This window comes from Suricata suricatta, chromosome 1 (assembly GCF_006229205.1).
Source record: "Suricata suricatta isolate VVHF042 chromosome 1, meerkat_22Aug2017_6uvM2_HiC, whole genome shotgun sequence".
Lineage (NCBI taxonomy): Eukaryota > Metazoa > Chordata > Mammalia > Carnivora > Herpestidae > Suricata > Suricata suricatta.
The window spans coordinates 66,149,549-66,163,774 of NC_043700.1; the positions used below are offsets into that span (position 1 = coordinate 66,149,549).

The 14,226-nt window shown below is 34.7% G+C and overlaps 1 long non-coding RNA gene across 8 annotated transcripts in view; it reads left to right on the forward strand.

Moving 5' to 3' along the window:
- The first annotated feature begins 785 nt into the window (after positions 1–785).
- LOC115300994 overlaps positions 786–14,226 on the forward strand; it is a 65,852-nt gene continuing 52,411 nt past the window's right edge. For 7 of the 8 annotated variants that reach the window (XR_003913005.1, XR_003912947.1, XR_003912939.1 and 4 more), the window contains exons 1-2: positions 786–870; positions 14,060–14,177. This is a non-coding gene — a long non-coding RNA (uncharacterized LOC115300994). Of the gene's footprint in view, positions 871–8,113; positions 8,150–14,059; positions 14,178–14,226 lie in introns of those variants that run through there. The other variant, XR_003913002.1, reaches the window with a different exon arrangement.

A 14,226-nucleotide genomic window follows, 5' to 3' on the forward strand; every position in this document is an offset into this window, starting at 1 on the left:
AATGAATCAGAGACCATACATATCACATTATGAACTATTAATTAATTACAAGTGGTTCGGAGTTCATATCTGGTGTTGTACCTTCTTTTCCTTCCACTTGGTCTTCTTGTCCAATATCCTTAGTGCCTTGAAAGCCAGTGTTACTTGGTAGATCTTTATTTGTTGGTTCACTTTTCTGCTAATTCTAAGGGAAATGTTTTCTCTCCAAATTGTCTTTAACCTCAAAGTTATTATTTTTAACATCTCTGTAAGTTTGAGGAGAGAAGAGTATATAAGACATGTTTTACAACACCTACTAGGTTCGTTTGCCCCCCCACCAGATTTGACTCATAATGACTAAACTACAGGATTTTATTGGTCTTAGTTATGAGAAATGGCCAATGATGAAACTATGTCAAAGTGTATGGTCTGGAAACCATAAGCAGTTTATAGATATAGATGTAAAGATAGAGATAGAGATATACTCCTAGAAATCCTGAGATCAATTTGTTTAAAAATTTCCCTAGTCATTTTTATTATAGAAAGCATGAGAGCCTATTTGAAATGAACATGTTCCTTCAGTCAGAACCTAGAGAATTAGGCATTATTGAAAGGGAGCAAGTGAACAGAGAGATAATGAAGAGGAATCGTAGGTTGTGGAATTCATCCTTGGGCTGATGATTTTTCTACCCTTGGTAGCAAAGTATATGAAAATGAACAGATCTTACTCGTTAATTGTCGCGTTGCTGACATTCTCTCTTTACCTAATTCTATACATTATTACATAACGTAATTTAGAATCCTGGGAACTGTCAGTGCTGAAATGCTCTCAGGCATCCTCTACGCCACAGCCTCTACCTGAAACACAAGACATCTGGAGCCCAGAGGAAAGTAGGTGTTTGCCAAAGACAGTATCACAGCCTTTGGGCTCCCAGGCATTTATTCTTTACAGCAGCAGCTCACTTTTAATCCTTTTATTTTTATAGCGCCCACAAGCTCACAAGAAACTTTCTAATTTATCTTCTTAACTATTTATACATAGTAGCTACTCTAAGAATATATTATTATTACACTTGGGCACCATGTTTACTTATTGTGGAAATTGTGAAAGACGGTCCTTACAGCATGTAACACATTTTGTCGGGGTGAAACAATATCCCTGCCCCTACCACGCTGCATTCAAGCTGCTTGAAAGTGGTGATAGGACTTCAGAAGTGAATCAGTCTTTATGTAATCATATCTGTTTCATAAATTGGAAAATTGTTTTGAAGTATGGAACTCTCCTTTGAATAGTGATGATGCCTAAGCTATTGAAGATTAAATCGCAGCATTAAAAATTGTAAGTGGTTTCAAGTCCTTGGCGGACGAGCTATGTGCAGATGGGTATAGCTGTCTTTACTATACCCTGAAGACATTAATGGAGATGTAATGATTTGAAGAATATTAAAGTACTTTTTTTTAATATTTTAAAACAAAACCATCTAGGTCACTCTCTTAACCTGTTTCCATCCTAACCCTCTTTCTTTCTTTAAGAATTATACGGACTGGGTGGGAATAGACAAATGTGACATATTTATCCAGGATATAGTACAATATTTTTAAAGGGCTCAGTCTTTTCTATTTCTTCAATATAAATGCCACCAAAAGTACCCTTTTAAAGATAGTGAGCACATATTATGAAAGGATATATTGTTCCATTTTTCCAGAAAGTTTCTATATTGAGCAAGGCATTATCAGTAAGTGCTGTGGCTAGCTCAGGAGATACATTGTATGCCATCAATCTCTGTGCTGTTCTGAAGAAGGTTGCAGTAATGGGAGCACCCCTCCTCTGGCAAGCTTCTGCTCAGTGTGGGATAATACAGGGGAAGGCTTTACGAATGGTTTCTTGAAACTCTTTTCCTACATAGGTTAACTTTGAAATGACCCAGGTTTTATAGTGATGGTTATATATTTTATTTTCCTGTAGATACTTCAACAAAGCCAGCATTTTGTGCCTTGCTTAGACACCAGGAGAATGGTTGTCTTTATTAGACATCAGATATTTCTTGTTGTCATTAACAATCCTTAAACTCAATAGCATGCCACACTGAATGATATCTTTAACATTATAGGCTTCACCCCTTTCCACACTAGCTGACCCTGAACTAAGAGGCTGGTATGATTCCAGAGAGAAACCCAGAAGCAAAGCAACCTAGAGCTAGCCTAGCTATCCTGCGATACAGTGCTTTCTTAGCAAGATTAGTTGAAACACGGGGTATTTTCTTTGAAAATTTCCATTTTGTCTCATTGCTTGTACTTAGGAAAATATAGCTTACCAGTCCTTTGTAAATTAGAGGAAAGAAGCATATTGAAATAGAAAAAGATAAAATTCACCTTTATCACTATTCTCTGGGTTCCACTCACCTTCAAATACTGTTTCTGCATAGATAATACCCATAAATAACTCCAGCTCTGACTTTTCCCTCAAGTGTTTACTGAGCTGTCTACTTAGATTTTACAAAATCTTCACTCCACTGTCCCAAACCTACTTCTCTCTATCAAACCAGATGTTTTCATTTCAATCCCTGATCCTGTCAAGGGATTTACCATTCCTTAGGTTATCCAACACTAAAGTTTGGAGTTTTGTTTTACGTTTCTTCTCCTTGTCCAGCAACCTCTCCCAACCCTGACGTCTAAATAATTTCCAACATCTATTCAAGCTTCTTTTATACCTTATACCTATTCCCTCTTTTGCATTTCTACCACCACACAATCTCTGTAATCCTTCAAATGATACATATAGCATTTTCTTACCAGCTAAATCTTTCAATAACACAGCTTTGAGAGGTAATATTAGGAAATTTTCATCACTAAACCAGCAATGTCATAGTATTTTTTAAATAAATATTTATGACATGTCCTCATTTTCCCATGATGATCATACAAGGATGGCACACTCAAGTTATGGAGAACTGTTTGCAACACAATAACGCACTGTCCTATATGTCATAGATTTGCTTTTGACCTCCCTCTTATCTAAAGTACGCTCTACTCACCCCTGGCTCCCTATGAAAGATCCACCTCTCAAAATTCTCCTCAAATATGAAGGTTCAAATGCTTTCCCTAACATGAAAGTTATTGAAATTTCACAGATGAAAATAAACTATATTTTCTTTCTGTTTTAAGCAGTTACTTTTTTTTCTTCACTTTCCTGGAAAGCTTACTTGAATCTGCTTTTTTTACCTCTTGGTGTAGATATTATCAATGTCTGAAGACTAAAAGTCCCATGAGGGAAAAGACTACATCTTATTTAATGTTAAATATTCTCCCCAGAATCAATCTCTCTTTCTCTCAACAATCATTTTCTATATTTATATTATTTCCCAAACTTATTAAGGTATAATTGAAATACAATAAAGTACACATGTTTAAAATCTATAATTTGATCAGGTTGTTTTAAATGGTTTTATTTATTTATTTATTTATTTATTTATTTATTTATTTATTTTTTGAGAGACAGAAAGAGACAGCACGAGCAGGGGAGGGTCAGAGAGAGAGGGAGACACAGAATCCGAAGCAGGCTCCAGGGTCTGAGCTGTCAGTGCAGAGCCTGATGCAGGGCTCAAACCCACAAACTCTGAGAAGCCAGGCGCTTAACTGACTGAGCCACCCAGGAGCCAAATTTGATCAGGTTTAACATATATATACATCTGTGAAACCATGAACACAGTCAAGACCATGAACATTTCCATCATGCACCAATGATTCTCTGTGCCCCCTTGTATTCTATGCTTCCCTCCAGTGCCATTTTCAGGCAGCCATTAATATGTTTTCAGTCACTATATATCCAATTATATTTCTTAGACTGTTATATAATAGAAATTATAGTCTGTTAAACAAACACCTAACCTCTTTAATTCAGCATGATAATTTTGAGACTCACTCATATTACTGAGTGTACCTATAGTTCTTTTTTTAATTGACTAATATTGCATTATACAAGTATACTACAATTTGTTTTTCTTTTCACATGAAATTTTCAGACACTTGTGCTGTGTCCAGTTTTTGGCTACTGGAAACAAAGTTGTTAAAAACATTTATATACAAGTCTTTCTGGAGACATGCATTTTCATTTGTCTTGGTTAAATATTTAAGAATTAAAAATCTGCATCACTTGATTTGTGTATGCATCACTTTTTAAGAAAATTCCAAACTACTTTCCAAAGTGATATAGCATTTTCAATTCCTTCTAGCAGTGTGTGAAAGTTTCAGCTGCACAGTACCCGTGGTAGCATGTGATTTGACCAGTTTTCTTATTTTTAGTTCATTTAATCTATATGCAGTGTTAGCTCAGTTTGTGATTTTATTTTTTTAATGTCTTTAAAATTTTTTTACATTTATTTATTTTTGAGAGACACAGAGAGACAGAGCAGGAGTGGAGGAAGGGCAGAGAGAGAAGGAGAAACAGAATCTAGAGCAGGCTCCAGGCTCTGAGCAAACGTTCATCACAGAGGCGGAGGTGGGGCTTGAACTCTCAAATGGTGAGATCATGACCTGAGCTGAAGTCGGACACTTAACCAACTGAGCCAGTTTGTGATTTTAATGTGCATTTCCATGGTAATTAATTTTCACATGATTGAATCATTAAATATATTCTGAGTACAAGTTTCCTGTTGTGAATATTATTCCTCAGTGGTTTCCTTTTTTTTTTCCCTTATGGTGCCTCTCAAAGAGGAAAACAGTTTAATTTAATCCAATTTATAAATTTTTCTTTTGTGTTTTGTTCTTTTTAAGTTCTATGTAAGAAACTAGGAGTGCCGGATGGCTCAGTTAGTTAAGCACCTGCTGCTTGATTTTGGCTCAGGTCATGATCTCATGGTTCCTGAGTTTGAGCCCCACATTGGGCTCTGTGCCAGCAGTGTGGAGTGCCTGCTTGGGATTCTCCCTCTCTCTCTGCCCCTCCCTCACTCATTCTCTCTCTCTCTCCCCTTTTCTTTCTCTCTCTCAATAAATAAATAAACATAAAGAAAAACACTTTGCACTTCAAGATCTCAATTTTCTAGTTTTATTTGGAATTTCTATAGTTTAGGTATCACATTTAGGTCTGTGATTCATTTGAAGTAAATTGTTCCTTAAAGTGTTAAGTAAAGGATGGTTCTCTTCATCTTCCTCATGTGGATACCCAGTTATTCCAGTATCCTTTATTGAAAAGGCTTTCTTTACCCCACTGAGCTGTCTTGGCATCTTTGCTGAAAATCAATTAACCACATATGGGTGGGTCTATTTCCAGACTCTCTGTATGTGTCATTGATTTATATATTTACCTTCTTTGCATTACCTGACTGTCTTGATTCTTGCAGATTTATAGGAAATCTTGAAATCAGGTCAGGTAGGTCAACCAACTATACATATATATTAAATACATTTTTTTATTTATATTTATTATGCACATACATATATAATTGCTTTGGTTATTCTAAGTCCTTTGTGTTCCTAAGTTGCAAAATCAAACTTGTAAACTCTGAAAAAAAAACCCTCTGCTTGAATTTGGACAGGGATTGTGTTGCTCCATTTCAAGATAATTACTTGAATTACTAAGTCTTTTAATCTATGAATGTGATATATCTCCTTATTTATTTAGGTCTTCTTTGCAAAATCTTAGATATATCTATATCTATATATCTATCTATTTCTATATCAATATATTAGTTTCTATATAGAAATGCCAGATGTGTTTTGACAGAAATATATAAAGGTATTTTGTGGGTTTTGCTCCTACTGTAAATTGATTTTTTTCCTTCATTTTATCTTCCAATTCTTTTTTACTCTATATAATAATGGAATTTTTTTTGTAGTGCAGTGTTAAATAGAAATGGTGAAAGTGGCATCCTTGCTTCCCTTCTTTAAAGGCAAGTTTAATTCAGTTAAAAGACTTACTAGGCTTTTAACATTAAGTGTGATGCTGGGGAAGTGTTTTCATAAATGCCATTTATCAGTTGGAGCAAGTTCTATGCTAAACCTATGCTAGGTTTTTCATGAATCAGTCTTTATTTTTTTCAAAAGCTTTTAATGCCTTGATTGAATTTATCGCACCTTTTTTTTTGTTAGTATGTTGACTTTCATTAGATGACTTTTTTTTAAATGTTAAATCAACTCTACTTTCTTGGGATAAACCATACATGAATTTATTGCAGTATTCTTTTTGTGTAGAGTTGGATTTGATTTCTAATACTTCTTTAAGGATTATTCATGTGAGATATTGCTCTGAAATCTCCCTTTTTGTAGTATATTTTGCCAGGAATGGCATTGTGTTTGTTCAGTCCTCATAAAATGAAATGGGAAATCATTCCTCCTGTGGTTTTCTAAAAAATGCATTGTATGTTATTTATTCCATGAACGTTTGATAGGATTTACCAGTGAAAACTAATGGGCTTGGAATTTATTCTTTCTTTCTGAGAAGTTTTTTGTTAATAAATTCATTAAAAATTCATATATGACTATTAAATTTTCTGTTTCTTGTGTATCTTTTGGTACGTTGTATATTTTATTTTTTCCATTCTTTGTAAAGTGTTAAATGTGTTGACATTCAGATATTCCAAGCATTCTTTATTATCCAATAACTGTATACTGTCTCATAATAATAATTCTTGATATTAGTGATTATATCTAGCTGAGGGTTTTCTGACTTTGTTGATTTTTTTTTAAGAATCAGCTAATCTTTGCTAATCTTCTCTACTGTCTGTTTTTTAATTTCTTGAATTTTCTGCTCTTTTTTTGTATAAATTTCTTCTCTTACATTGTTCTTTTTTTTATCTAATGAAGAAAATCAGGCTGTTGATATTTTGTTTATCCCTTCTATTTCTAGTCTAAGCATTTAACAGTATAAATTTTCTGCTAAATACTGCTTTAGCTGCATTCCACAAATGTTGATACGTTGTTTCATTATGATTCCAATATCCTTGTCATTTCATATCCATCCTCTGACTCATGTAGAAGTATGTTGTTTAAATCCCAGATGTTTAGAGTTCGCCTCAAAATATTTTCAATTTCTAAATTTTATTTATTTCTGCTTAAATTTTTATTAATTCCTAATTTAATTTTATGGTGGAAGACACTCCTTTCAAATTTAACGAGACTTGTTTTACTTATCAGCATGCAGTCTGTCCTAATGAACGCCCATGTGGGTTGAAAAGAATACATATAGTAAAGGTGCCAGATGGAGAGCAAGATGGCGGGTACACAGTGCTGTTCTGATCTTTTATAATTTTACTGATGTTTTTGATTAGTTGTCCTCTCAATCACCAAGAGAAAATTGCACAATCCCTACTATGATTATGAATTTGTCTACTTTTCTCTTTAGCTCAAATTTTGTTCAACAAATGTTGAGGCTCTGTGTTATTAAGTACATTCTAATTTATGACTGTACAACTTTCTGCTGAGTTTGTTCTTTTTATCATAAAGCGCAGCCCCTCTGTATCTCTGGGAAGATCATTGGTATTAAAGTCTATCATATCAGATAATACGTTCCCCAGCCTTTTAATACTTCCTTTTGGCCTTATGTACCGATTTCTCCCTTTTTATTGTTAACTGTCTAGGGGTATTTTACAGTAAGCTCTTAGATTTTTTTTTAACTTTCTTTTAGCTCTTAGATTTTTAAAATATCTCTGTTCTATTTTACCTTTTATTGGAGTGTTTGGACTACTACCATTTACCTTTTTTTTAAATTTTTAAACATTTTTATTTATTATTGAGAGACAGAAAGAGACAGAGCATGAGCATTGGAGGGGCAGAAGACGGGGAGACATAGAATCTGAAGGAGGCTCCAGGCTCTGAGCCCAACACAGGGTTCGAACTTACAAACTGTGAGATAATGACCTGAGCCTAAGTCTAACGTTTAACCCACTAAGCCAACCATGCGCCCCTAGACTACTACCATTTAATATAATAGTTGATATATTTGAACTTAGTTTTTATATCTTGTTTGTCCTCTCTGCTTTGGTGTCTCTGCTTCCAATTTTCTGTCTTCTTTTGCACTATATGAACATATTTTAGTCTTTAATTTTAATCTATTGGATTTATTCTATATCTCATCAGACTTTTTTTTTTAGTACTTGCTCTGCGGATGGTTAAATGAATACCTAAAACTTTGTAGTCTACTAGATGTACAACACAGACGCTTGCAAACATATAGGTGAATATCTCACTGTTTTTTTTTTCTTATAATATCTATGGGTTTAATCCAAATATATTGATAACCATATCAAGCCATTTTGCTTTAGTAGTCGACATATTTTTAAACCTATGAGAAAAAAGTCTTTTATATTTATCCTAATATTTACATTTCTATTGCTCTTCATTTCTGAAGAGACCAGGTTTCTTCTGGTATCATTTATCTTCAGATGGAAAACCTTCCTTTGATATTTCTTGTGAAAGAAATAAATATTCTGGGGACAAATTACCTATACTCTTTCCTCTGAAAAAGTAGTTATCTTTCCTTCACTTCTAAAGGATCTATTTGCACGTTTTTCTTTGGAAGAAAAGCTGAATATTTTAAACATGCTTGTTCTCAGTTTTCTGGTCTCTGCGGTTTCTGATGAGAAATCCATGGCTAGCGGGATCATTGTTTCTCTGTATGTAACTTGCAATTTTCTTCTGCTATTTTCAAGACCTTTTGTATTGTTTTAAGCAGTTTGGTTACAATACATCTAAATGCCATGGTTTCTTTAAGATTGTTCTGTTTAGATTTGCTGAGATTCTTCAATCCATAACTTTCTACTTCCCTGAACTGGGGACACTAGTGGCCATTATCAATTCATATATTTTTATACTCCAATCTTTTTATTCCCTCTTCTGAGACTTTAGTTAAACAGAGGTTCGACAGTTTGATACTGTGCCACCGGTCCTCGAGGTTCTGTTCATGTCTTCCAATCTTTTTTCTTTCTATTTTTCAAATAGGATAACTCCTATTGATATACTTTTAAACGTATTATCTCTTTTCTTGGTTATTTACATTCTGTAGTTAAGCTCACCATTAAACTTTTATTTAAGGCATTTAATTTTTTATTTTTAAAATTTTAGTGTGATTTTTTCTAAGTTTGTAATTCTGTCTTGAAATTTCCTATACATCATACATTTCAGGTGTGTTTCTATTTACCTTATGAAACACTATTTCATAACTGATTTAAAGTCTATGTCTGAAAGTTTTAGTATCAGACAGTCATTTGGGGGTTAGTATCTATTAATCCCACTCTCCCATGAGATTTCTTGCATTTTTCTAGTTCTTTGTACATTGAAGACTTTCAGATTGTATCAGGACATTGTGAACGCTGTGCTATATAGTCTCTGAACTCTGTAGCTCTTCTGGAGAATGTTAATGTTTTTGTATTAGCAGAGAATTAAATTGGTTATATTGAGGTCATAAAATCTGACTTACTTTCTGTTTGGTGGCTCATATCTCGCTCAGTTCTCTAAGCTTTTGGTATGCTAATTTGGACCTGTCTAGGTATGAATGGTGTGTGAATAGGCTGGGAATTTTGTGCTTAGGTATACAGAATTAGGAGACCCTCCATCTCTGCCTCTTTCTTGTAAAGGAATCCACCTACATTTTGCAGCCAAAAGGTAACCCTTTATGTCTTTTGTCCAATAGCAAAGCATGAGGGTTTTTTTTTTTTTGAATTTTTATCTCTCTGTAGCTAGTTGCAAGCATGCACACACACACACACACACACACACACACACACAAACACACCTCACCCACCAGCCACCCCCTCCCCATTGCCACATTTGTGGAAAACTGAAAGGCTCACCTCCACACAAGTTGTTTTTCTAGCTTTTACAACTTTTCAGTAATTGCTGTTTATTTTTTTAATTTTCTTTAAAATTTTTTTTAATGTTTATTTATTTTTGAGAGAGAGGCAGACTGCAAGTGGGGGAGGGGCAGAGAGAGAGAGGGAGACATAGAATCTTAAGCAGCCTCCAACTGTGAACTGTCAGCACAGAGCCTGATGTGGTGCTTGAACCCACAAACTGTGAAATAGTGACCTAATCCAAAACCAGATGCTTAACCAACTGAGCCACCCAGCTGCCCTGTGAAATTTTCTTATTTGTTGAGACTGCTTGGAAAGAATATGCCATACGTTAATTGTTTTCAAAAAAACCTCTTTTTTTCTTATTTAAAGATTTATCAATCCCTAAAATAATACTTATATTATTTTCCTTTATTTTTACTATGAAAGGAAGAAACATTTTCTAGACTATATTGCTTAAAGAGTCTCAATATACATTGTCAGGTTTTACAACTACATGGTAAAATTTTATCATTCTTATTTATTTTAGAAATGAAATTTTAGGGGCACCTGGGTGACTCAGTCAGTTGAGCATCTGACTCTTGATTTTGTCTCAGGTCATGATCTCATAGTTTGTGAGTTCATGCCCCGAGTAGGACTTGCACTGAAAGGCAGAGGCTGATTGGGATTCTCTCTCTCCCTCTTCCTCTGCCCATTTTCCACTCTCTTTCCCTCTCTCAAAAGTAAATAAACTTTTTTAAAAGAAATCACATTTTAATGAAGTGCAGGGGCCAAATTTTATATATTGTGCTGCATATAGTCTGCTTGCTCATCTAAACTTATTCTTCACACTTTTCTATTATCAGTACTTTCTCAGGAATTCTATCTTTCAGTTGGGTTTAGTTGATGTTTTCTGTTGGCCCTAACTGGAGATCAGAGTAGATGTATGAATTAGGTTATTTATTCTCCTGAGTTTGTCTCTGCAAATGTTACATATGTACACAGTTCTCTACTTAGCCTTAAAATATGAGTAGATTGTTGAATGGGTATGTGTTATAGACAGGGGCAGGGAGCAGACCTTGAGTAAGGCAGAGAAAAAACTCATTGCAGAGGAATCAATGTGGATGTGTGAGGATTATTGACAAAGTCAACACATTCAAAGATTTTGATATGATTGTGACATAAAGTCCAAGTCATAGAATGATAATTAAATATTCATGGAAGAGCCTTTTCTATTATAATCAGGCAAATGAACTCTATCTGGTAGACGATGCAGGGTGGTAAGTTACACGCCGAGATGCTGTTACCGAAAGCTCACTTGGGCAGAAACTACACAGTGTTTTGGAAGAGAGTGAAAATCTTGGGTATAGTTATGGAGGGAGGCCTGAGCACCTAAATCAGGTTAGTAGCAATGGGTGTATTTGTTTCATGCTCTCTCATAATATCTATGAAATCTATGCAGACTATGTAACCAAGAAAATGCATATAAAATTCCTTCGACACTTTAAAGCTTTATATTTTTAGTTATATTTTAACATTTCACAAATCATAATGCCTTAAAGGAAAAGAAAGGTACCTTTTACCTCTCTATATATGTAATATTGAATAGTATCATGTCTATATAGATTATCAATATATTTTTAATGAGAAGAATAAGTCATGATGAAAGGCAATTACTGGATTGCAGTGTGTCTTCTGAGAATTTTATTTCTTTGACTAATTTCATAATATTAAATATAGCTGCCCAAGAAAATGAGATAAAATCTATATTATAAAAGAGGAATCAATTAATTTTGTTTGTTCTGAGGTACCATTAGGTATGCGATGGTTTGTTTACATACCATTTTGTAATTAACTATAGATCACCAGCAATTCTGGGTAGATGTTAGATTACCTCATAAAATGGACAATGCAGATTGCAAAATGATACTGATGAAAGCACAAAGAAACAAAAAGAAATGGTGGAGAAGATGCTCGGTGTTCTATAAATATTTGTACATATTTAGGGAAGAGAGAACTTTAGGTACAAAGGAGTGTTCAAGTTGATGAAATATTATTGATGGATCAATTAATGTCAGAACATAAAACGTATTATGGGAAATGTATTTTTGTCCCCCCAAAGTTTTCCTTTGTAACTTACCTTGATAGTAGTGTTAAAGTGATACTAAAATACACTTAGCTTTTCTTTGGCTTTTATCCAGTTGAGTGATCCTGCAAAATGGGTATGTGATGCATATACCAGCAGAGCCACAGTATGCATGAGTATCCGTGTGAAAGAAGCGTGCAGTTACTGCACCTGACTCTACATGATCAATATGAGAACTCTCTTGATGAACATTCTGTCTTCCTTCCTGCACTGCACACTCAAAAAAAGAAACTGTTCATAGGCGACAGGAAAAGGAACACGTGGGATGCTTTTCATTTTAACTTAAATAGTATTTCTTGGGGAGCCTGGGTGGTGTACTTGGTTAAGTGTTCAACTCTTTAAGCACTCAACTCCTACTCTGCTCAAGTCATGATCTTACAGTTGGTGAGGTGGAGCCTTGTATCTGACTGTGCACTGATGGTGCAGAGCATGCCTGGGAATCTCTCTCTCCCTCTCTCTGTGCCCCTCCCTCACTCACATGCCACCCTTCCTCTCTCAAAATAAATGAACTTAAAATAATAGTTTTTCTTTATAATAATAATAAATAGGGAAAGAAAAGCCAGTACATAATCCATATATTAAGGTTAGGGATTTTCTTCTAAGTGGTTCTTAAGCTTAAAAAAAACATTCTAGCTACAAAAAAAAAGTAAACATTTTTCTTTTTCAAAATAATATTTTAGTTCCAACTAATAATTGGAAGACCTTGAAGGAAGCGGTGCCTAGGGCACTCAGTCAATTAAGCATCTCTCTTCACCTCAGGTCATGATTCCCTGGTTCAGGAGTTCAAGCCCCGCATGGAGCGCTCGGCTGACAGCTCAGAGCCTGGAGTCTGCTTCAAACTCTGTGTTTCCTTCACTCTCTGCCCCTCCTCTGCTCATGCTCTGTTTTTGTCTCTGTCTCTCTCTCTCAAGAAATGAGTAAACATTAAAAAAATTTTTTAAATAGAAGGAATGTGCCATAAGGATATTTATACATTTTCCAAACATAAATTTGAATTAAGATCCCTATAAACGCACTTTGTTGGAGTATATTTATTATTTAGCTGGATAGGAGGTTTTTCTGTTTCTCTGCTTCAGTGTAGCTTTGCAGATGTCTACATATACTTAGTATCACATAGGAAATTGTAGAACACGTTTATCTTCCTGAAAAATAACTATTAAGTGAAATATAAAAACTTAGTGAAAGTTGAAAATGCAGAAAAATTGCAGAAAAAATAGCTCTTGACTGAAAGATGATTTGAAACTTATTCAAAGAAGTCCATGTTGATAAATTTGGCAGTTTAGGATGGGCTTTCAAAATATATCAGGCTTGGTTGCATTTTCTGGTGAAATTTTAGTAGATGTATAGAGAATAATAAGAAAAATTTCTTGGAGATATTGGAGATCAACTTTTCTGGGCACACTTAGTTAAATTTTTTTTTCATTTTTATTTATTTTTGAAAGAGAGAGAGAGAGAGAGAGAGGGAACACAAGTGGGGAGAAGCAGGGATAGTCAGAGACACAGAATATGAAGCAGGGTCCAGGCTCCAAGCTGTCAGCACAGAGACTGACATAGGGCTCAAACTCACGAACTATGAGATCATGACCTGAGCCGAAGTTGGATGCTTAACCAACTGAGCCACCCAGGCATCTTGTGTTGTTGTTTCTTTTATGTCATCCTTACATTTTTCCACAGGCTAATAGACTGCTTTTATTTTGAGATTGGAAGTAGATAATTGATAGAAATTAATGATACATCAATGCAATGCCGAGTATACATAATCACATTTTGACAAGGAGATAGTCTTTAAGGGCTGTTTCTTATGAAGACTTGTTTATTAGTGTGAATGCCATAGATGCAACTGTCATTTGAGTCTCTACCATCCAGATGCCTTTGTGTGTGTGTGTGTGTGTGTGTGTGTGTGTGTGTGTTTTGACTGTTTAAAATTAATGTCTTACTTTTTTAAACTGTTTTATTTTAGAATATCTTTAGATTTATAGAAAAGTTGCTAAGATAGGGTGGTGCATTCCCATATATTCCACAGTCAGTGTCCCCTCTATTAACCTCACACATGACAGCAGTACATTTGCTACAGTCATGGAGCCAATGTTCGTGCATTGCCATTAGCTGAACACCACTGTTTATTTGTATTTCACTAATTTTTTCCTAATGTACTTTTTCTATTCCACAGTTAGTCTTCATGTGTCTTCACTGGCCTGTGCTAATTCTCAGACTTTCCTTGTTTTCGATGGCCTTCACAGTTTTGAGGAGGAATGGTCAGGTGTTTTGTTGAGTGTCCCTCAATATAGGTTTGTATAATATTTGTCTCACATTATTTAACTGGAGTTTCAGATTTTG